The sequence below is a fragment of the Tachypleus tridentatus genome, chromosome 3 (genome assembly GCF_004210375.1).
Source record: "Tachypleus tridentatus isolate NWPU-2018 chromosome 3, ASM421037v1, whole genome shotgun sequence".
NCBI lineage: Eukaryota > Metazoa > Arthropoda > Merostomata > Xiphosura > Limulidae > Tachypleus > Tachypleus tridentatus.
Genome location: NC_134827.1, coordinates 14,056,445 through 14,081,386, shown reverse-complemented (window position 1 = coordinate 14,081,386; position 24,942 = coordinate 14,056,445). Strand labels below are relative to the sequence as shown.

The following is a 24,942-nucleotide window of genomic DNA, read 5'->3' as shown; positions in this document are numbered from 1 at the left end:
CCCTAACGTAGCAGTCTGGGACTAGAAGGAAAGCATCTAGTCATCACCACTCATCGTCAAGTATTTGACTACTCTTTGGAAAACAAATAATGGGGTTGGTTAAACCAAAATCACACCACCACGGTTGAAAAGGCGAACATCATTGGTGTAAAAACCAAAATAAAGTCTTCTGATTTAACATTGGCATAATTCGAAAAAAAAGAAATACAACTACAAACTACAGCTGCCTGCAAAAGGAAAACGTATGTAAGAATGATAGTTTCAATTAAAGACACATGAAAAATAAGAGTACTGATGACATGCTTAAAAGTTAAGAAAGAAAATAACAGCAGTGTTTGGTTTAGGCTACACCTCTACTCTACAGTGTGGTAAGACCACTTTCACAGTAATGAAACTCTCGGTTAATGTATTTTAGTTTAAAACTTTCTTATCTAAAACGCATAAGTTCCTCTCAAAAACTAACATTATATGAAAAGAAAGGAAGATGTGTTTATTAATAATGGATCACATCAGACTATTACGAGAGCAATATTTTTAGAAGTACTAACATTTAGTAAGTTAAGAACTTGCATTTTGATAAATAATCATAGATGGCGGAACAGTTTCATTTTTGTATACTATTACAACCAAATCTATTATTGCTTTACCAACCGTGGATATCGAAGCTCGATTTTTAGAGTTATTAGCCCTTACACTTGCCTCTAAGCATGTGTGGGTTTGGGGAGGAGGGTAGGATGTAATATAAATATGGCAGAAAAAGTAACTGATAGAGTTTCAAATATTTAGTGATTTCTTAAAAGTATTGAGAACAATAAGAATTTTGACCGAAAATATGATTGAATAAGTGTTGAAAATTGATGCTACAATTGAATATGGAAATTCTGAATTGTGATAAGCTAGTTTCTTCGTGCTAAGCCTTCTGCAGAGCTTATAACGCTAAACTTCAGAGCTCTGTATTACAAGCTAAATAACCCTTGAATAGAAATTAAGTTTTGTTCACAGTAAATTACGTGTCTGGAGCAATAACAAAAAAGCGATGAATCTGAAAACTGAAGAAATGTTTCACCCAGTCATTTTCATGCAAGCAAGATAGAAGTAATCTAGTTTTTACGAGTACTAATTCAGCTAGCTAGTGAAACCTTACTGGCATAGTTAATCTCACTTTCTCCCTTTAAACAGTTTTTAATTCTACACAGTAATAATCACTCAATAGAATTAAACACTCTAACTGCTTTACTGATCTTGTCAGCATTTAAATTATGTCTTGCTTTGCTACACACTATGCTATGTATTATAGTATTGTCAGTACCCTTAGCAACAATTACCGAATTTCTGAACAAACTGTTATCTAACAATGTCCCAGAACTGATCTAGATACTTAAAGCACAAAATTCTGTGTGTCTGTCTGTTTGTTCAATAGCTAACTACTACTAGGTCTCTGAGCAAATTTCAACCAAACTTTGAGGAATGATAATTTAAAACAAGAGTTATGTTAGTAGCGGTTCATAACCCTTTCCTTATTGATGTTGTTGGGCATTTATTATCTTTAACGTACGTTAACATTAACTATATTCGTAGGTGGCAACACATCCTTACACCAAACAAAAAATACTATTAAATTTTTCATAATATATAAACAATGTGAAGAGAGGACACACAAATGTCTTGTATGTATTTCAGAGAGTGTTCTAACTCTCTTTATAGAGGAATGGAATAAAAATGGCCATCATTATTGCAATAATACTCAGGTTACGTTTATAATACAACAGGTTTCATAACGCTAACGTGAAGGTCTATTTCTTTTGTTACACCAACTCCCTACTTTGATCTGTTATCTTACAACTTTATCCCGTAAAACACTTCTGTCGTTGATAACAATCAATTAGTTTGAAACTGAAACAGTGTGGAAGGATATTGAGAATTAGGTGTTTAAAACAAGTAAAAAACCACCCATACCGCCACTTGTTTTGCTGATACTTTTTTGTACAAAATCACCCTAGTCATGTTTTAAATATATATATATAGTGAATTCATAACTCGAGAGACGAAATACTTCAGTTTCTATGAAATAAAACTGGAAGTACTGTACAAAAAAAATAAAATGTTAAAAATATCTGCAGTATACACAATATGCATACACATATAAAACTGTTTATATAATGATCGCTGAAAGATCAAAATATTGACGTTTGTAGTTAAGTAAATGTATTACTTTTTGAGACGTAACTTTATTAAAATAAACTTTCTTATTTTCTTTGATACAATAGAACATGAAAAATAATATTCTTTTGAGATATCACCAAGTGCGGCAGCTTCAGTGAATCAAAGTGTGTTATTGAATTATGTTTACTTTTTTATGATAATTCTTGTGTCTGGGTTTATCTTAGATAGTCAGCTGATATAATAAACACATTAAGTAGACGGATAGAAATGGTTCTTTGTTTGTTTTTTTTACTTATACAATACATGGTTCTCTACCGGTATTTACTTCAGTTTACAGAACCGGAATACGAAAAAGTAATAAAAGTTCTTGTTATACATTCACATAGACTTGGTGGAGTTAAAATTCTGAAATACAAATTAATATCGCAACCCCCAGATGGTGGAAAATATTAAATTAATGTATTTCTTTGTTCCTTAACACTTCTACAAAAAGACGTTTCTAGTCCTGATTTCTCCAAGCCCGTTCCCCTGGCTGTGGTTTCGCTAGATAGTAGATAGGGACAGTGGGAATCTCGTTAATCCATTCATTAATGGATTTAAATGGCAAGTTCATTTAAATACAAAATTATTAGCCTAATATTAATAACCTTTCAAGTTGCTCTGGGGCCTATTAAGCCCCACTTTTCGTAGGAGTGTTAAAAACTAACTTTTTTTTAGTTGTTTTTTTTTTTTTGGACAGGGGATTTGAAACATGTTAGAAGAATAATTACAGAATTCAAACGTTGATTAAGAAAGTCAATAAACTGTAAATCCAAGAGTTTTTCTTATGGCAAGCTCTTCTAGATGAATGTAGAAATATAAATTTACTTTTCTAACGATTTTTAAAGGAGAAATACGTCACTTACTAGAATCAGATATAAATCATTTCTAATTATATGTATAGTGGAAGAGAAAAAATAAAACAGCTTTGATGTCCCTCAGTGATCCTTGATGTCTTTTGAAAGAGTCTGTTTTTTAATATTTCAATCAGATCATTACAGTAGCAGATGCTGTGAATTTCATTTATACATGTGCCAGGCGTGGCCTATAAATTATCATGCCGGACTGCAAACTGTTGTAATACTACGTTGTTGTAAAATCGTTTTCCGCAATTTGGGTCCGTAAGTTTAATATAAATTTGAAGGTTAAATCTCAGTTTTCGATTAAAGTGTGTGTAAAAGAGTAGTCCACTGTATACTATTCACTATTTCCATTCTATCTTGTTTATCCGGTTCAACATGGCTGGGTAGTTAGGGTGCAATCTCAGGGTCGTGGGTTCGAATCCCCATCCCACCAAACATACCCACCCTTTCAGCCGTGGGACCGTTATAATGTTACGGTCAATTCCACTGTTCGTTGGTAAAAAAGTAGTCCAAGAGTTGGGAGTGGATGGTGATTAATAGTTTCCTTCTTTCTACGCTTACATTATTAAATTAGGGACGACTAGCGCAGATAGTCCTGGTGTAGCTTTGCGCGAAATTCAAAAACAAACAAGCATAAACATAAAATCACTGTACTTTGCTATAAGTTTATTGAACAAATACTACAAACAATATATCTATAAAGAATTTTTAATAACATAGATTCAATGTATATTTTAGTGTGTTTTTTTTTCTGTTAAATATTAAGTATTATATGTAACAACATGAAAAACGCCTTCTTGAAACTGGTGGGTGAAGTTATAAAACCGTACTATCTGTCAGTGTCTGATAATGTTTAACCAAGTCCAGAGCTAGTTCCTCAGCATCTGATATCCAAGCCGATGTAGGAAAAGCTAGGTAATCATTGTTAATAGCTAATCATAGAATGTAATAATTCCACTCTCGTCCATGTTCTAGGTCTTCTCCTAGTGACTATTCAACTAAAAGATAGGGCGGATGTAAGATTAGCTATCAAGCTTCTGAACCCAATTGAAATATGTACTCGTCAATTTCGTTATGACTGATATGAACACACTGCGCCTGTATTCTAGTATTACCTAACATTTGAAGTATTGCCTTATTACGTACATCACTCAACAGCCATTTCCTAAACTCGATATTCCTATGTTAATTTCTAATGCATGACTTTTTATTTTCCATTAGTAATTTTTCATAAAGTTAAGCTAAAATTGTTATTATTTTATCCTTGTTAGATGTGATACGGTTTCTTTGTTTTGTCATTTTAAAGCTTATACTGGCAAAAGATAAGAAAAAAATTCAGATTTTTTTCTGTTCTCGAATACTAAGCTAAGTTAGAAGTTTGATAAGCAGGGTCCGTCTTACGCATAATTGCACTAAGCTTATACAGAAGTGTAATAAGATGGACTTACACCTAAGACATAAACACGCTAAGCTTACACATAAGCGTGAAAAGAAAGATTTATACCTTAGTGATAAACAATAAGCTTATACAGAAGTGTGTTACCAGGGCGCATGTTACTAATAATTACTAATAGCCATATATAAAATGAAACACCTTTCAAGTGCTGTAGTTTTCACACTGTTATTACTATACGTTAATTAATCAATTATTTTTATAGTAAGCTACTTTCTCTGATTTTCTTTGAAAGTCGAAAATATAAATAAAATCAAAGTTTTAGTGAAGTCGTTTCAACATATTTGCTATAATATTAATTAGATTTCCAGGTGTAGCCGCTTATATTTTATTGATAGGTTTTGTAACAAAATCTTGGAAAAGTTAAAACTACGGAAAGTTAGCAATATTTATCTCAGTTTATTTTATTTTTTGGCCCGGCATGGCAAGATGGGTTAAGACGTGCGACTCGTAGTCCGAGGGTCGCGGTTTGCATCTCCGTCGCACCAAACAAGCTCGCCCTTTTAGCCGTGGGGGCGTTATAATGTTACGGTCAATCCCACTATTTGTTGGTAAAAGAGTAGTCCAAGAGTTGGCGGTGGATGGTGATGACTAGCTATCTTCCCTCTTGTCTTACACTCCCAAATTTGGGACGACTAGCGCAGATAGCCCTTATGTAGCTCTGTGCCAAATTCAAATCATACTTTTAATACGTCATTATTGATTATATGTTTCTATCAAATTCCTTGGATTATCCACATATTATGATTATAAAATTTAAAATCTAAACTGCCATTAAAATTGAAAATGTAACAACAATTATTTGAGTTCCAAGGTATATATATATATATAAACATAATGTATCAATTAGTTTTCACTATACTGATAGGTTAGTTAACTTTGCCACAATTTAGTTCCCAACTTCATTACATATAAATAAGTGAATATAATTTAAACAAAAGTCTATTTTTAGATCACCATTTCCGCTCCATGGGAAAACTAAATTGATACCTTGATGAGGAATGGCTGTTACGAATATCTTATAGATTAGCCTGCCACTTATGATATATTGACCACTCAGCTTCTTGCCTACATTTTTATGAGAGACTTCGACCACGTTTAGGTTCCTCAGCATGAGATGGCAAGTGTGATGTGCGTATGTGTTGCTCAGGAAATTTTAACTATCGTACTGTCTGCTTTTTTTTTTTATTTCGCGTAAAGATACTCGAGGCCAACGAGGGCAGTGTAATACTAGAGGGAAGGGAGCTAGTCATCACCACCCACCGCCAGCTCTTGAGCTACTCTTTTAACAACGAATTGTGGGATTGACCACACATTATAACGCCCCCACGACTGAAAGGGCCAGCACGTTTGGTGCGACGGGGATGCAAACCCGCGACCCTCGGATTACGAGTCGAGTGTCTTAACCACCTGGCCATGCCGAGCCCTCTCTGTTGAGTTTGAATTTTTCCAAATGAAGTTTCGACAGTGAAAATTAGATACTTCTAGATTTTTCTTTCATTTTATTCGACGACAGAAAAGCAAGGAACTCATTTTTTAAGTCGAGTACAAATGAAACAATCACCTCATGAAGTCTCCGATGGCTAAGTGGTAAACCAGTAAGCTTAAAACGCTAAAAAGAAACGATAAATTGTATTTTGATACTCGCTGTGGGCGAAACACAGATATAAATTTGTGTAATTTTTTGCTTTGCAACAAAAATTATTACTTTCAGCACAGATATTAGCAATCATATCTTTAATATTTTACTGTATGAAAGTCTTTTTAGTGTTAGTAATACTAGATGAGCACTTTGTTTCAATTAAACAAATACCAAGTGAAAATAATATCAACATTTCTGAAGTGTGTATTTTGTATTTGTTTATTTTATTTTCAAACTAGTTGAATAACTGGATGGATTGAGTACTTACATTTAATCCTACAACGCTAGAAATCAGGTTTCGATACCCGTGATTGGCACTGCGTAGCTTTGTGCTTAATTTTAAACAACAAATTTACGTTTAGGTTGTGACTATCAAATATCCATCGTTGTCATGGGTAGCATCGTATACGACGGCTTAAGTCTTAGTTGATAGCTTATAATAATAACTATTTCACATTAAGTTTCGGTACTTTTTCTCATATGTAACTGTGTTATCAAATTATATAATGGCACACGTACCGATTACTATTGTTTGAGTACACTTATTGGGTCACCTAATGCTTTTTGAATGTTGGAACATTCTTCGTAAATGTAATGACCAAAATATTTGCGAGACATCACTAATTTTCTATGCATAATAAATCGGACCCCCACAGTAATTAGTTGAATTAATTGCAATATTTGTTGTTAATTTATGAGTAACCTTATTAGGTAACCATATTTACTAACTTCAACTTAACTATCTATAAATACTTATATCTTTATGGGTGTTTGATTGGCTAAACTTCTATTAAGCATCTCTTACTATGAACATTTCCTTGAAAATTAGCAAATCAAACAACTTTCCCTTTTAAAACTGGACTTCTATAGTTTTCGTGCTCTGATATAGATTAAATAACTCTTCAACACAAGTTAGCGAGGACCATATTCTTTCAACGGCAGCGTATAAAACCATTACGTTGGAGAAATAGGAGAAAATACTTTTCAGTTTTTTCTCGTATTTACTAATTTTTTAGAACCCTTTTACGTATTTCATTTTAAATTTATCACCTTCTTTCTTTAATTAATTCAATCCAGATTTCTCCAGAAGAACTTAGGTTTATATACAGTAAACAAATATGTCCATGATGATGTCTTTTCTCTTAACATTAGTTTATTCGTACTTTACACAAACACGTATATATATATTATTTTCTGTGGACTTTAATAAGGTAAATTTGTATTAAAATATAAATAACAAACAATAAACGCATGCATTTTCGAAACAGAATGCCAACAAACTGACTATCCACTAACATACAAAATTAAATTAATTATTTTCTCTATGTTTTCTTATTACTTCACATCATAATACTAAACATATGTATGTTCTTAAAAATCCTTTGTTATAATCAGAAATTTTTTTTAAGTATCATGATTTATCCTAGCTGAGCCCCCGTTTATTATGTTACGTATTACAGTTTATCTCAGTTGAGACCCTAAGTTAATATGTCACTCATTACGATTTCATATAGCTTCAGCTGAGATAAATTTTAATTTACAAGTTAATTAAATGTAGATATGTATCCAAATTATGACGTTTGCCAACAAAGTTAATATACACATTTTTTTAAATTAATACAAATATATTTTAATGTACAAAAAATAATACAATTTATAATAACTGTTATTACAAATAATGATACAAAAGTTTTACAAACTTACAATCAATAGTAAGTCTGCTATACCATCGGGAACTTCTTTGATATCTTATCGAGGGTTTACCACGAGAGAATTAATTTTGCTTTGATATAGATACAACTCACTTAACGGGAAGCTAACCAGCTCTTTACACGTGACCTTCACATAGCTGAAGTTATAGAATGTCCTCATAGAAATACTAACATACAAACTTAATCCGCTGAAGTTGAACGGTTTGTAATGTTGGAAAATATACAAACGTTCCTGGAGAAATATCTGTAGTTTTCCGATTAATAAGTGTTAATCACAGTTATAGCTTCCAAGGTTTATATTATACCAAATGTAACAAACCAACAGTATATACTGTTCCTTCTCATTGTATTAGTTACCGTTTATAAGCTTCAAAAGAGATTTTCAACAAATTTCAGTTAAGGCAACAATACTGGTATTTAGTTGCATATATATTTGTAAATGTATGTAACTTATACTGTTAAATGTGTATTGCGAAATTCCCGCATATTCACTAAATTTTTAGAAGATTCTCGAGCGTAAGAATCAACAATGTACACATGTTTCAATGACGTATAACGCCTCTTTTCTGATATATTCACAAAATAAGTTTTCTTTATTACATTTCTTGCGCTTATGTGGAATATCCATAATCCTGAAAAAAGAAAGCAAATGTTGTGTAGTTATGTCAAGAGATACAAGAGCAGCCTACATCAAACTTATTTTACATAGTTCATTCTAAGTAGTAGAAACGCTACAGTAAATGCTTCCGGCATTATTCATTCTATAACGAATACGTAGAGAAAGACAGAGATTTAGTAAACTAATCAAGGTTTATTTCTAGCGCTTCTCAGGATTTACTAGAAACGTATATACATCGCATCTATATTCTAAAACAGCAAAGAATATTGAAAATTTAATCAAGACACCCAGTATTAACAATTACTGTATTTCACATTATTAGATAGAGTTGTGTATAATATGTGGAATCATTTCAAACTTCTCGTTCCCCATGCATGCGAGTATTTATGTTTATACTGCCTTCCTGGCATGTAACTAGAGCCATCTAGCAAGAAATATAACTATCAATATGTGTATATATATAAAGCTCTATGATCATCAGTTTGGTTGAGTTTATAGCTCTACTGGTTGAGTACAGATTTAACAACTTTAGAACTATTCTAATTCAAAAGTTTAATTTCTTGTTGTTAATATTTGTACGTAATTGAAATTAATTGAGCTACTTACAGATTAAAACGCTTTGTATTTAAAAACAAAATCGCTAAATACGCCTGTTGCTAATTGTAGTTGAAAACGAATGTTGTTGTTTTTTTGTTATTGTTGTTCAAAGGAAACTCGTGGCACAAATTATGGTGATCCAAACACCGTGTGTACGCGAGCCAAAAACTCGTTACACGGAAACACGTGCAAGATATGAAACTTTTAAATTCATGCTTTCAGAATGAATTGTATTTTAAAATAAGTACAACGTTAAAGATAGAAATACTGAGGCCCAACATTTGGAGTACTCCACCCAGCTGCTTCATTTAAGTAATGTGTATATCATGTTCACATACTGCTTTTTTTGTAAAAGAGGGTGGGTGGAGAGCAGAACCCAGGCTGTGTGGGTTCCTGGTCTCAAGACTGGAAATTCTCGTTACAAACCTTGAACCGTAACGATTCAACCCTACTATTCGATCAAAAGTGGTAAAACAAAATTTTCGTTGTGTTCGCTCTTAACTACTTTCTTCCTTTCTAGTTTATAAGTTCATGTAATATGGAAGGTATGTACAGTTAAGCCTCTTGTAGCTTTCACTAAACATAGTTTTTCATGGTTTCACAAAACGAACTGTGATATATGGTGAGACATAGAGGATGATCTTTATTTTTAGTTCTTCCAGTTTTTCAAGTTATTTGACATCGTAATCACATGAACCGTAATAGTTTGAAATGTCGAAACCTAAAGAATGTCGAAATTCTGTCAGCTCAAACTCAACAAAGAAAAATCAGAACTTTGTCAAAATGAATACCTACTATCGCTGGATAAATACAAATATCATAAAAATTCAAAAAATGAAATAAAACTTATTTATTGATTAAATCTGTTATTTCTGATCATTGCAGCAGAACAAAAATCAGATTGTGTGTTTTGTTTGTTTTTTCGCACAAAGCTACTCGAGGGCTATCTGTGCTAGCCGTACCTAATTTAGCAGTGTAAGACTAGAGGGAAGGCAGCTAGTCATCACCACCCACCGCCAACTCTTGGGCTACTCTTTTACCAACGAATAGTAGGATTGACCGTCACATTATAACGCCCCCACGGCTGAAAGGGGCGACCATGTTTGGCGCGACGGAGATGCGAACACGCGACCCTCGGATGACGAGTTGCACGCCTTAACATGCTTGGCCATGCCGGGCCCCAAAAATCAGAGAAACTTAAAGCCAAGCCTTAAATTATTGTAGAAGTTGTTTGGGAAATCACTGTCAGATAATTAGCTAAGTAGTAGCTTGTTGATTAATGGCATAGCCTCTTTATTCAATATGGATTTGGTAGTTAACATTACTGTCACGTTGAACGTTAATGGCGTATAATTTTCTTTGTCCGACGTAACAATGGAAAATAAAGTTCAGTGAAGCGACGGCAAACACTGCTCATCATGAAGGTGCCATAAAAAAGTTTTCTCTCCAGCTACACGTTGTGGCTAAAACCTCTGCTCGATAAAGGAACGAGTTTTCTAAAACGAATAGTTATTAAATTACACCAAGTTTATGCTTTTAGAATCTAAATCAACTCATCTGCGAAATGTTAATTTTTTCAGTTTCTTTTTTATCTTTGACATAAATGTTTTAAGTCGTTTTATCCCGTATATTGTTAGATTTTTCTGCAGCTTTATATTTTTTTGAACATATAACCTGGGTTTAATTTTGACTTTTTTAATAGAAAAATCAGAAGTTAGCTCCTTGTCTTTTTTTATTTTACTTTTTAAGTTTCAGCATCCCATAATCGAGAAATAATTTTTAAGTACCAAATTTTAATTTCATATAACTTTAGGCTATAATTAATTGACAAACATATCGGTATTTATATCTTAACGAGTGTGTAACACCCAAGATGGCAAAGCATTGAAACTTAACCCTAACAAGCGTTAAAAACTAATGATTTTATAGCAGGTTTAAGAAAAAAAAACACTTGTTTTGAATTTCGCGCAAAGCTACACGACGGTTATCTGCGCTAGCCGTCCCTAATTTTGCAGTACAAGACTAGAGGGAAGGAAACTAGTTATCACCACCCATCGCCAACTCTTGGGCGAATCTTTTACCAACGAATAGTGGGATTGATCGTCAAAGAATAACGTCCCCACAATTGAAAGGGCGAGCATGTTTGGTGTGGCGGGAATTCGAACCCGCGACCCTCAGATTAGGAGTGGAGTACATTAACCATCTGGCCATCCCGGGCCAAGTAAAATGCTATCTCAGTACAGTAATATTTCATTTATGACAATTAAAAAATCGTTTTATTAAATCATAATATGAAATACTAATTTACACCCTAGCCTAAAGCTAAGTATCCCAAATTATTTTAAACTTCATTAATAAAGAAGGGTCTTGAGAAGCTCTCTTTGTAATTTTATTTACTTATTTTTTAATTTCAGTAGATAGATCTAAGAGTTACGAGTCGTAATAACTCGAAACAGTTACATTACTATATTAATTAAATTAATTTTAAATCTTAATATATATTTAATGACATTATGCTTGTTCACAATTCTAAAATCAGAAATGACGAAAATGTACCGCATGTGTTGTTGCACAATTGTTATCAATCTACCATAAAACTGCTAGTAAAGTTAATAAGTTCAGAAGCTGATGTATGTGTGTGTGTTTTTTATAGCAAAACCACATTGGGTTATTTGATGTGTTCACCGAGGAGTCAAACACCTGATTTTAGAATTGTAAATAAGAAGACTTACCACTGTCCCAGCAGGTGACAAGTTTAGAAGAAACTTAATATTATATTTTCATTCAGGCTAAAAAAATCATTTGACAAACTGCTTAAAAATGTTTAAAGTCTCATATTTAAAACTTTTTCTTTTATATTCTAACCGCATTTTTTTAGTTTAACTCCAATGGCGAAATCCTAAAAAAAATACAATTTATTTGAAATTGTACTCTTAAATCAAAGAAAGCAATATTAACTTGTGAAAGCACAAAATAAATCAAATCTGTAAAAGCATATACCCCATATTCATATAAAGACACAAAGTTCTAAATTCGACACTGTCTCTCATCATTACACGTTAAATAAGCTTCCATTTATCTAAACTGTGCGAAAGAAAGTAATTTACTTTACCTATTAATAGGTATAATTATCATAACATGTAAAGTCATAAGTAATTATTAACTCTTGATGTTAAATGGTATTACTGTGATTTTTTTACACTCGAAGAACCCGAAATTCTATTAACATCTGAAAATAAAAGAAGTAATTCAATACCAACATCATTACTGGTTGCGAAGTTGCTATACGCAACCATTTTAGCTAGTTGAGTGCAACAGTTTAGACAGTTACTGAAGAATAACAGGTGAATTTACAGCAGAAATTATTTGGACCAGGCATACATCCAGATGTTTTGTTTCTTGGTGTCGAACACAAACTGATATTGCCCTATCAATGAACTCGACTAATTTGGGATTTTTTTCTTAAGATAATGCTTTACTATAGAGTTATAATACCATATAACAAAAATTTTACTTTTTCTCTTGTTCCTGAGCAGAAAGTTTTATTTCCCAATTGCTTATGCCAAAAGTAAATGGAAAAGACCTATTTTTTCTTTTCAAACTTTGCTTATGTAACCTGGAAGCGTATAACGAAAACATGATGGGAGGCTATATTTGGGGGCTGATACGTGAAAGTGATTTACATTACAGTCGCAATTCTCGAAACACTACTCACTTCTAAACATTTGTGTATAACGTTACTATAAATACGTGTAAATCTTGATTCATATATTGTTTTATTCGGATCTTGTGTAAATGAAAATGTGCAAATTTGCCTTTTTACATAGAAAATAGGTTAATTTCTAAATTTCATTATCCAGGTCGCAAAAGCAAAGTTTGAATGGAATAATGGCCATTTTCTATACTTTTACAATATAAGCAATTAAGAAATGACATGTACTATCTAGGAACAAAATTTGTGTTACATAGTGTAATTATCCGTGTAATTATCTTTATTGTAAGGCTTATATATTTAAATTGAATTATGCTTTAGAGTGTGACAAAGTTTTTGATTTTATAATATTTTAACCACTGAGAAATAAAACAACTGAGCTACAATTTAACACTTTTTAACACTTTGCAAAGTCCCCCGCTGGTAAGTCTTTGGATTTACAATGCTAAAATCAGGGTTTAGGTTCCATTTGCTGAACACAGCAGATAGCCCGATGTGGCTTTGCTATAAGAAAATATACACACTTTGCAACAAGAACTTGTTTCTATTTGCAGATTCTATAAATTAGCCTCTTATGGTCTGTTAATCTTTTCTCAAAAAAGTATTGTTACGACATTAAAGTTTTCACTTTGTTTTGCAAAGAAATACATTTAGCAAAATTCAGCAGCGTTGTTAATATCAATAAACATTTAAAAGCTGACACCACTTTGGAACGGACATTATATATTAATTTCAATAATCACCGTTATTCATGGAAGTATAAAGTTAAAAAACTGGCTACTTCACAAGAGATACACTTTTATTTGAATCAACTATATTACAAAATTGCTAAGCCTTCAAACAGATTGTACAAAAAAGTACAATCCGTTTAGTAAGTGGCCGCAAGCAACATAGTTTGTAAATGTTGCTGAGTCCAACTAGTTAACTTTATCTATTGTTTGATTGTTTGTAATTAAGCATGAACTTACATAATGAGCTATCAACCCTCTATGGGTATCGAAACCCAGTTTCTATCGTTGTGATTTCACAGTGTTCTGTTGTGGGGCTTTGAATATTGTAGTGTGCTTTGTCAAATCTATTTGATAATAACTTATTTTTACCTTACAACTGCACAAAAAGAAAAATAATTTCATTTTTATTCCACAAACAGTACTTTGGCACACATATCAGAGCTGTGACCTATATGAATTGTAAAATGTGGCTTCTCTTATTTAACATATGTGACCACGTCATAATCTAAAGATAACTTGCAAAATGTTTTATGAACTTATACTATCTAATCTCTAAAATAATTAACGCTTTAACATTACAATATTATAATTATTGACGGAAACCTAGGATAGATCCAAATTTTATGTCTTCAACAACTATTACTCAAGATATCGATTAAATGAAGAAAATATGGCTATAATATCAAACGACAAATTTTATTTCATTTTTAATGGCTATTCAATCTGAGTTGTGGAAAACGATAGCAGAAAATATAAAACGTAATTGGCTTAATATAAACATACACGGAGAAACTCAGGGATAAATACGATAAATATTTAAAATTTAAGTTGACATATAGATTCGAAGGAAAGTTTGGGATTCGGTATATTTGGCTGACAGACTTAAAAATTAAAACAAGAACTTTGTTTTTAAATACATAAACATGGATTTGACCATTAAAGATACTGATGGCGGGGTTGTAGTTTAAGATTTTGAGATGACTAAGTTATTAAGTGTTTTCTTCTTTTTTGTTTTCACAAGAGAAGATATTCTTAACCCTAAAGATTCCACGAAAAATATTCGAATTGACACGACTCTCCTGGATATTAATTATTTGGTGAATATAAACTTTAAGAAATTACTAATAAACAAACCACTACATCCAGGCAAAGCTTTTGAAGGAAGTCAAAAATCAAATATGTGATCTTGTTTGTTTGTTTTGAATTTCGCTCAAAGCTACTTAAGAGCTGTCTGCGCTAGTCTTCCCTAATTTAGCAGTGTAAGACTAGAGGGAAGGCACCACCCACCGCCAACTCTTGGGCTACTCTTTTACCAACGAATAGTGAGATTGAGCGTGACATTATAACGCCCTTACGGCTGGGAGGACAAGCATGTTTAGTGCGACTGGGATTCGAACCCGCGACCCTCGGATTAGGAGTCGAACGCCTTAACACGCTTGGCCATGCCGGGCCGTTATATGATCTCGTCTCTTTAATTTTTGATTGGTGTGTGTGTGTTTTCTTATAGCAAAGCCGCATCGGAGTATCTGCGAAGTCCTCAGAGGGGAATCGAACCTCTGATTGTAGCATTGTAAATCCGTACACTCACAGCTGTACCAGCGGGGAATTTTCGATAGGTCAGTGGAGAGTAAACAGATGCCTTTCTATTGGAGAGTTGCTAATGTTATTACTATTGTAGGGTTGCTAGTGTGACTGCTATTTTGCTTATGTAAGAAGAAAAATTCTTGTGAGTCTAATTAAAGAAAAACCTTTGCAAAACTATTTCGTGAAATGTGATACAATAAATGAAAGCCACCTTGGATTCACCAAACTAACCTTGCCTTACTAATCAATTATATTTCTTAAGGACATTACTTGGTACCAGAATGATAGAAAGGATATAGGCTTGACATTCTTAGATTTCAGAAAAGCTTTTGATAAGCTTTCACATAAAAGATTAGTTCAGCAAATTACGCAGTTAGTGGCTAGGGAAAGACTAGATAATTGATTTGTAGGGGGGATTAACAGAGAAGTCATTAGGTTATTATTAGAGTCCCCTCAAACTCAACCGACGTTACTATTGTAGTGATGCAGGGATCAATGCTTTGGTCTTTGTTTTCTTTCTTTTGTACTAGTGATATTGATAGTTGAATAATTAATAAAATTTGTTAACTACATTAAACTATTGGATATATCTAGCTGTACTGATGTTATTAAGGTGTTACGAAACGACTTGAATCACTTGGACAAATATATGGCAAATGTTTGTTTCTTTGTTTTGAATTTCGCGCAAAGCTACACAAGGGCTATCTGCGCTAGCCGTCTCTAATTTAGCTGTGTAATACTAGGAAAAGTAGCTAGTCGTCACCATCCACTTCCAACTCTTAAGCTACTATTTTACCAACGAATAGTGGGATTGATCGTCACATTATAACGCCCCCCACGGGTGAAAGAAGAGAATGTTTGATGTGACGGTGATTCGAGCCCGTCACCCTCAGATTACGAGTAGACTTCCCCAGCCACGCCGAACCATGTGGCAAATGACCTTCAATTATAGTAAATACAAGAAAATTCATTTGGTTTAGCATAATCTGGATTACACATTAAAATAATTTGAAATTCACTCAATAGCGTCAGTTAAAAAAAAATGCTTTTCTCTATTTTTGGTTGTAAAAATAATGGAATTTTAAGATTTTTTTCGACATACTGATCATAGGTCAAAAGACGTTATTATTTCTTTCATAAAAATTACTAATTAGGCCTTACTTAGAATACTGTATACAGTTTTGGTCTTCTTATCTGTGAAAGGACATCTACTTATTAGAAAAAAATTCAGAGAACGGCTATTTGATTGGATGAATCTGGAGAGGATTCAAATAACATTCTATACTAACACAAAGGGTTAAAATTCCATGTTTTCAATTATCTGGGAAATACGTAAGACAAATGCCTTTGATTTATTCTGATAATAATAAATAAGACGAGAAGACAAAATCTTATGGATTTTAAACACTGAACTCCAGTTAAGGCGGTTTTGTTTGTTTTTTAAATTTCACGCAAAGCTACAGGAGAGTTATCTGCGCTAGCCGTCCCTAATTTTGCAGTGTAAGACTAGAGGGAAGGCTACTAGTCATTACCACCCACTGGCAACTCTTGGGTTACTCTTTTACCAACGAATAATAGGATTGGCCATCACATTATAACGCCATCACGGCAACTCTTGGGCTACTCTTTTACCAACGAATAATGGGATTGACCATCACATTATAACGCCATCACGGCTGAAAGGGCAAACATATTTGGTGTGACGAGGATTCGAATCCACGACCCTCGGATTACGAGTCGAAAGCCTTAACATGCTTGGCCATGCCGGGCCAAGGCGGTTTAAATTTTCTAAAAGGAGTGGTTGATTTAAAGGATGCACTGCCGTCGTGAATAATGGGATCACCACTTTAGAAAATCAATACTTTGCTGAAATAAAGATAAAATTTAATTTGTAATTTCTTTTCGAGGGTGGATGCGCAAGGACGTCATTGGGTGTCCAAATTGTTCTCTCTTGTGTGCATGTTATTCTAAGCAACTTACAGGCTCGCAATACCGTATGGTATATCAATTCATTTGGTGACGCTGGACTTCACCGTGATTGTAACTTCGCCGGATTCTTTTAATACGCATTGACTCAGATCTTAAGGTGAAAACACTTCACTTTAACACATACATTTTATATGTTCGATCACCAAATTTACTCGCCCGTTTAGCAGTAGTAGTGTTATGATGTGACGATCAATCCCTCTACTCGGTTAGAATATCCTAAGAGTGAACGGTTGTTGATGTTGACTAGCTGCTTACATAGTGTATCACATTTAGATTACAAACAGCTAATGCACAGAATCAATTGTACGAAGATTAAGCAAACAAACATGTTGTGTAAACAAGAAAACAATCTCTTAACACATTAGCTATATTTTCAAAGTTGGGGGTTTGGAATCTGAGGATCATGTTTCGAATCCTCGTCCCACCAAACATCTTCGCCCTTTTAATCGTGAAAGCGTCATAATGTGACAGTCAGTCTCACTATTCATTGGTAAAAACATATCTCAAGAGTTGGCGGTGGGTAGAGATGACCAGCTCCTTCCTCTCTAATCTTTCACTACTAAATTATGTACAGCTAGCGCAAATCGTTCCCATGTAAATCAGCGCAAAATTCATAAAAGAACAAGCAAACAATTCTTAAAGTTGGAAAAAAAAAACACCATCCTTATCATGGCTATTTTATTATTCATTCCATACAAATAATTTAAAAAAAATTGAAAACGAAGGAAAAAAAAAGAAGAGAGAGAACATGGAATTTTTCAATCACAGTTAGTGGGTATTTAAAACCATTTAGCTCATCCTGGTAGGACAGCAGTAAGTTTGCAAACTTACAGCACTAAAATTAGGGTTAGATTACATGCGGTGAATACAACATATCTCTCAATACATCTTTGTTTTAAAATATATAGATCATTTTTTCTTCACAGGTAAAGCAAAAACTGTAACATAAATCAATAAGTGTATGTTTATAATAACGTTTTGATACAGAATTAGGTCATTTATCGGCAGCCATTAAATCTCTTCTGGAGTAAAACGGCTGACTTCTTATTAGTGTAATTCCTGAACGCCACGACACTTATAAATTTGAAAACAGAAGCAGAGTTCTAAATATTATGAATTAATATAAGTTTGAAATCATTTCATTATTTAAAATATATATATAAAACCAAGCAGCTCCTCCCCATCAGCAGTGAGTTTCTGGACTAACGGCTCTAAAAATTTAGTTTCGATACCCGTAGTGATAACAGCACAATTGGTTCATTCTGCAGGTTGAACAGATCAAATAAATCATAAATGAAGAAAATTCCACCAAAATGTGGTCAACTTCTTTAAACCTCCTATTTTGATATCATTGGCAGTAATAAAAAGAACAAAAATAGGGCCACCATGTTATTGTGGCCTATATTTGTATCATTAATAGTAATAATAAATACAAAATAGAGCCACCATGTTATTGTAACGAATTATGGATCCAATGTTCCGTGATTTGTGTATCGTTACCGTCAAACAAAAGAAATCGTGTTTTCTGTATTTTAGGTCTCTGGTTGCGTTATAGTAGTGACGGTCAGATTTCACTATTAGATCTTTAGTTGGTAGTGTGCAATGTTGACTAGCTGCCTGCCTTCTAGTCTATCGCTTCCAAATTAGGAACAGTAAACGTAGATGGCTTTGAGTAGCCTTGCGCAAAATTCGACAAACCATTTCTAAGAATTGTGAAACATTGAAGATCTATTGATCCGACTCGTAACGTCTGCTCTGAGCGTTAATCAGTTCTCTGTACCGAAATGATAAGTGAAAATTAATTTAAGTGAAGCATCTCTTAATGTAGTATTATCATTAACATCTGGAGCGTGGTTGCTCAAAGTGAAAAACCAATTCCAATAATAAAAGGAAAAAGAAATCTTTAAGAACCAGAACGTATATTTTTACTGACTTTCTAAATCTTCTGTTCTACGTTAAAGATCGATCAAATTAGTTGTATAAAGAAAATCAATGCTATTTAAAAGGCCAGTTTCTTACAGAACAAAGACTACTATTTAAGGTTTACATAGCCACCTTATCAGATGAATTTCGTAAAGTCTACATGTATTTTTTGACACGTGCATTGACTGACCGCTTTTTTATAAGCGTTGTCTTGTTTTTCTTTTTCACCGTTTTCGAGTATCTTGTGCTACCGGTTAATTTACAGCGTTTATAAACGGGAAGGAGGGTGAGAACATTTTGTCCTAAATTCACGGTTTGTTTAACAGTTATGGAACTAAAAACTACCTATTCCATAAATTTCTGCTAATTCAATTAAACAGAAAATGTTTTTATGAAGAGAGAAAATATTTACTTTTAATAATTTATTTATAGCGATGAGTTAACATATCAATAAGCCTAACTCTCTTTGATCCAGAAATAAGTTTTCCAGTTTAATTCAATCCACACAGTTACAGTAGTTGCAATCAGAAATTTCGTCACCATCACTACTGTCTTTCGTATTTCAGTTGATTTGAAGTACCCAGGTAAGACCTCGCAGACATTAAATAGAGCAGATATAACGTAGTTGATATATTATATATTTTCTTCACTTTCACGTGGAATTCTTATTATCATTAACAACGATCAACACTAACAAATGTACTTTAACATTTTAAAACATTGCACCTCTACCTTGAGGATATAATCGAAACTACCAATACCTGAAAAGCAGTAGCGATATTTGAAAGAATACTTGTCTGTGTATTGCGATTACTCTACCATGTTCTTTTTTTTTTCTTGGAGAATTGAACTACTCATCACAGATAGCAGGTAATTCATTGTTTTCACTCTAATCACTCTAAAGTTGTCTTATACATTTTCACACCTTTTCACGCCAATACTCCAGTGTCGTCTTTAAACAAATAAAGGTGCTAAAATGATAACTAAGGAGTATGGCACGTGGAAAACGAAACGAAAACATGGATAACATAAACAAATGTGCATTTATGCACGAAGATGTACGACACGAATAGAAGTTTATGTTGTTTTTATTTGGCTAATAGGGCTCAGTATGGCCTATTGGTTGAGGTACTCGACTCGTAATCCGAGGATCGTGGGTTCAAATTCCCATCACACCAAACATGCTCGCCTTTTCAGACGTGGGGGCGTTATAGCGTGACGGTCAATCCCATTATTGTTTGGTAAAAGAGTAGCCCAAGAGTTAGCGGTGGGTGGTGATGACTAGCTGCCTTTCCTCTTGTCTTTCACTACAAAATTAGGGACAGCTAGCGCAGATAGACCTCGTGTAGCTTTGCACAAAGTTTAAAAACAAATAAACAATTATTTGACTAATAATATGTTTGGTGTAACGGGGCTTCCAACCCGCAACCCCCAGATTATGAATCGAGTGCCTTAACCATCTGGCTATGCCCGGCTTAGCATCTTCTGCTCACAATTAAATCACAAAACAGATCCAAAACAATTCTGGACACACTTGAAATGATATACTGACAGAGGAAAAACAAAGAGTACCCACCACTCGAATTACATGGCAAAACAGCTTACAGTAACCCAGAAAAATCAAAGACATTTAAAACCACATACAAAACACCTTCAAAGCACACCATGAAACAGACATTAACAGATACTTTTATAATAAAATCAATAACTTCATTGAACAGAACAAAACCATACACATGCCCAAATTCCCAGTAAACACATTATTAAACCAGAGAAAACAATAGACTGGATCACTCATCAACTTATAAAAGATATAACAGTAACGGAAGTACTAATAGCTATCAAAAACACAAAAACAAACCTCCTGGAGAAGATAGTATACAAGCTAAAACGTGGTACTCAGAAATTATATGTACACCTAACAGCTTTATTTAACTTATCATTATTAACTGGATATATTCCTGTTTCTTGGAAGGAAGCAGTAATATTAATGTTCCAGAAAGAAGGAAAGCCAGCAAATAAACCAAACAATTACTGCCCAATTAGCCAAACCAGTTGCATCGGCAAAATTTTAGAAAGAATAATTAGCAACCGACTATCTATATACTTAGAAGTAAATTCAAATTGGATTTAGAAAATGCAGACAAACTACAGACCACCTAATTAGATTAACGGAAACAATTACAGACAGCTTTAACAAAAGCGAATGCACTGTAGCTTGCTTTCTCGACATTGAGAAAGCATTTGACACGGTGTGGCATAAAGGATTACGCCACAGGTTAACGGAAGTGGATTTACCTCAGGGAATTATTCCCTGGCTGTCCAACTTTCTGGACAATATAACGTGTAAAGTAGATGTGAACGGGGCCCACTCAGGGTCCTTTTTACCTGAGACAGGAGTCCCGCAAAGAGGGGTAATTAGCCCTGTCTTATTTATCATGTATGTGAGTAATATGCCACTGTCGGACCTAAATTTAGGTTTTGCATCACAACTTGCTGACGATGTAGCGGTCTGGAAAAGCGGTCCCTCAATTGCAGCAACAAACCTCCAACCAGTCCTAAATAATATAGCAAAATACTGCCAGAAATATAGAATAAAATCAATGTTCTGAAAACCCAAGTAATATTATTCACCAAATTAAATAAACTGAAAAAAGTTCCACTTAAGTTAAACATGAACGGATCACTTTTACTGACTGCTACTTCTGCAAAATTTCTAGGTTTAACTTATGATACCAAATTAACGTGGATACAGCATACAAACAATATACTGATAAGAATCTGGAAAAGAGCAAATTATGCAAGTCTTTCAGGTAAAAATCAAGGTACATCACCTGATAATATAATAAAAATCTACAAAATATACATTAGACCTATAATAGAAAACGCATGTCCTACCTGGATAAACATAACACAAAAACAATTACACAAACAACAAAAAATACAAAATTCAATCTTAAACTCAGCCTATAAAGTACTACGTAGTACGTCATCCACATTAATGCACAAGTATACAAACTTAGATACAATATCTGTAAGACTCTTGCATAATATACTCTTCAAAAAAGAAACGCAAAAGGGATATTTTTGTTATTTTAAAGAGAAATATATGTAATAACGTTACAAGCTCAGAGTATGTGATGTTACACGTGTTAAGGCACTGATTGTCAGACCAAAATGACAATAAAAGTTGTGCACTTTGAAAACGGAGGAAAACATCGGATTTTTCGCCAAAATGCATTCGTGTCCAATAAATTTGTTTGAGAGATCTGCATGTATTGCAAGTGCAACATGTACAAAATCCCTATAAAAGTGACGGGTTCTCGGTTTCCATAGCTCAGTATTAAGCCACCGACACGCAATACAGTTACGCCAAGACCGACTGAAGCACAACGCAACAACGCTATTGGTCGCTTGGAAGCAGGCGAATCTCGATCAGATGTTGCCAGAGCTGTGAATGTCCACCCAAGCACCATCACAAGGCTATGGAATCGTCACTAACAACATGGATCAACTTGTGACCGCCCACGATCTGGCAGACCTCGTGTGACCACGCCCGCACAAGATCGCTACATCCGGTTACGTCACCTTCGGAATAGGACCACCACTGCGACGTCTACTGCCTCAACCATACCAGGGCTGCGTAGGATTTCCGATCAGACCGTACGCAACCGTCGACGAGATTCTTAGGCCCCATGTGCAACCCATCATGGTGAACGTCAACGATGTTTTTCAACATGACAACGCCCGTTTTTACACAGCCCGACTCACCACTGTCTTCTTGAGATACCACAACAACAACGTTCTTCCCTGGCTCTCCAGATCACCAGATTTAAACACCATCGAACATCTTTGGGACGAGCTGGACCGACGTCTGCGATGGCGACAACCTCAACCGCAGACTCTACCTCAGTTTGCAGCAGCTTTGCAGGCTGAGTGGACAGCCATTCCACAGGATGTGATTCGTCATCTCATCGCTTCCATGGGCAGGAGATGCCAAGCAGTTATTGATGCTCACGGGGGGCATACTAGTTATTGACGTTGAGTGACGTTAAACTTCAACTAGTGAGCGTGGACTTCGCCTTTTCAGACTTTGGATGTTCAGCAGTGAATGTGCAAAGTTCACACATGTCATACAGAACTACCCGGAATAAACTTGTTAACAATATGTCTCAAATTTTGCCTCTTGCGTTTCTTTGTTTGAAGAGTATATATTAAATTATTATAATAAAAATTGGCATTAAAATGATTTCTTGTGTAATCTCGACATATACTACGTACGTGATGAACATAGTCCTAAGTACCTCTCTCCTATGAATATATATTTAAGAAATATAAATCAAGCTGACCACCAAGCAGTAGTCCCTTAAAACTAGTATTATCTTTTTTTACTTTTTTATTTTGTTTTATTTTATTTATTATTTTATTTTATTTATTTTTATTATTTATTATTATTATTATTATTATTATTTTATTTATTATTAATATTATTTTATTTATTATTATTATTATTTTATTTATTATTATTATTATTATTATATTTTATTAATTATTATTATTATTATTATATTTTTATTATTATTATTATTATTATTATTATTATTATTATTATTATTAATATTATTTTATTTATTATTAATATTATTTTATTTATTATTATTATTATATTTTATTTATTATTATTATTATATTTTATTTATTATTATTATTATTATATTTTATTTATTATTATTATTATTATATTTTATTTATTATTATTATTATTATATTTTATTAATTATTATTATTATTTTATTTTTCTGACAACTATATATGGAAGAAAAAATATATATATATATATATAAGAATAAAAGTGAAAAAATAAAACTAGAATAAAAGAGGAAAAAAAAAAGGCAAATCAAGACAATACATGGACATTGCCCTGAAACGGGCCGGAGTACTATGGAATACTCTGGCCCAAAAGCACTACTACAACAACATAGTAGTAGCCGACATGAAAGCTAGGGATGGAGGAAGAGGTCTTGTACACCTGACCTTCCTGGGTGTTTAAAAATTCAACATATCCAAGTACCCACAAAGAAGAAGCGACTAATAATATTACTCCGAGGCAAAAAAAAACAACTGTTTAATTTTTGTGTTAAGGGCAGCACAAAACTTGTTGAATTTTCGATGCTCTATAAGTTGAAACGATTGTCTTGAATATGTTTATTTGTCTTAAATAATATGTTGTAAAACATTTAAAACACACAAACTCTTAGATTTCGTTTCCAAACATGCAGCAGAACGATTTTGCGGAATATCGTTGAATTAACAAAAATTTAATGGACAACCACTTTAAATATGTCAGAATCTTTTATTCTTATTACTTATTACTTAAAGTACACAATCAGACATTCGTTAAAAATGTGTTTTATTTATTTATATATTTGTATACTAAATATACCCCGTTTGTCCAATCTACATTACAAATGTTTTTATTAGTTAATAAAGAATTTACTAATTGGTTTTCTAAACGTGTTCGCTAAGCATTAAACGAGTCTTTTATGATTTCACAATCTTTCATGTACATATTTCAATGTATATGGCTATGTATAACCGTTAATTTACAGAGGACTCAGCCGCTTTAGAAAACGTTTAAAATATTCATAGTCCTCGAAACTTTAGTGACGTTTTTCAGACTTTAACTACAAGGCAGTAACAGGTACGATCTTATAGGGTTGTGGGAACTGAATGACAAATGTATGTTGTTTTTTGCTAAATATCATTTCCTAACAATATACTTCCACATGTGTTCCGTTTATTGCCCTCAAGGTACCGATTCAGTATTCGATATTTATCTACATGTTGTCAGCATATCGTGTATTATATTAGCTATTTTATCGGTGATCCGTTCACGCAGCGTCCCAAAATTGCCA

General features: G+C 33.5%; 1 protein-coding gene across 1 annotated transcript in view; it reads left to right on the top strand.

Moving 5' to 3' along the window:
- LOC143246389 (secretin receptor-like) overlaps window positions 1-24,942 on the top strand; it is a 151,924-nt gene that overhangs the window by 32,637 nt on the left and 94,345 nt on the right. The window lies entirely within an intron of this gene.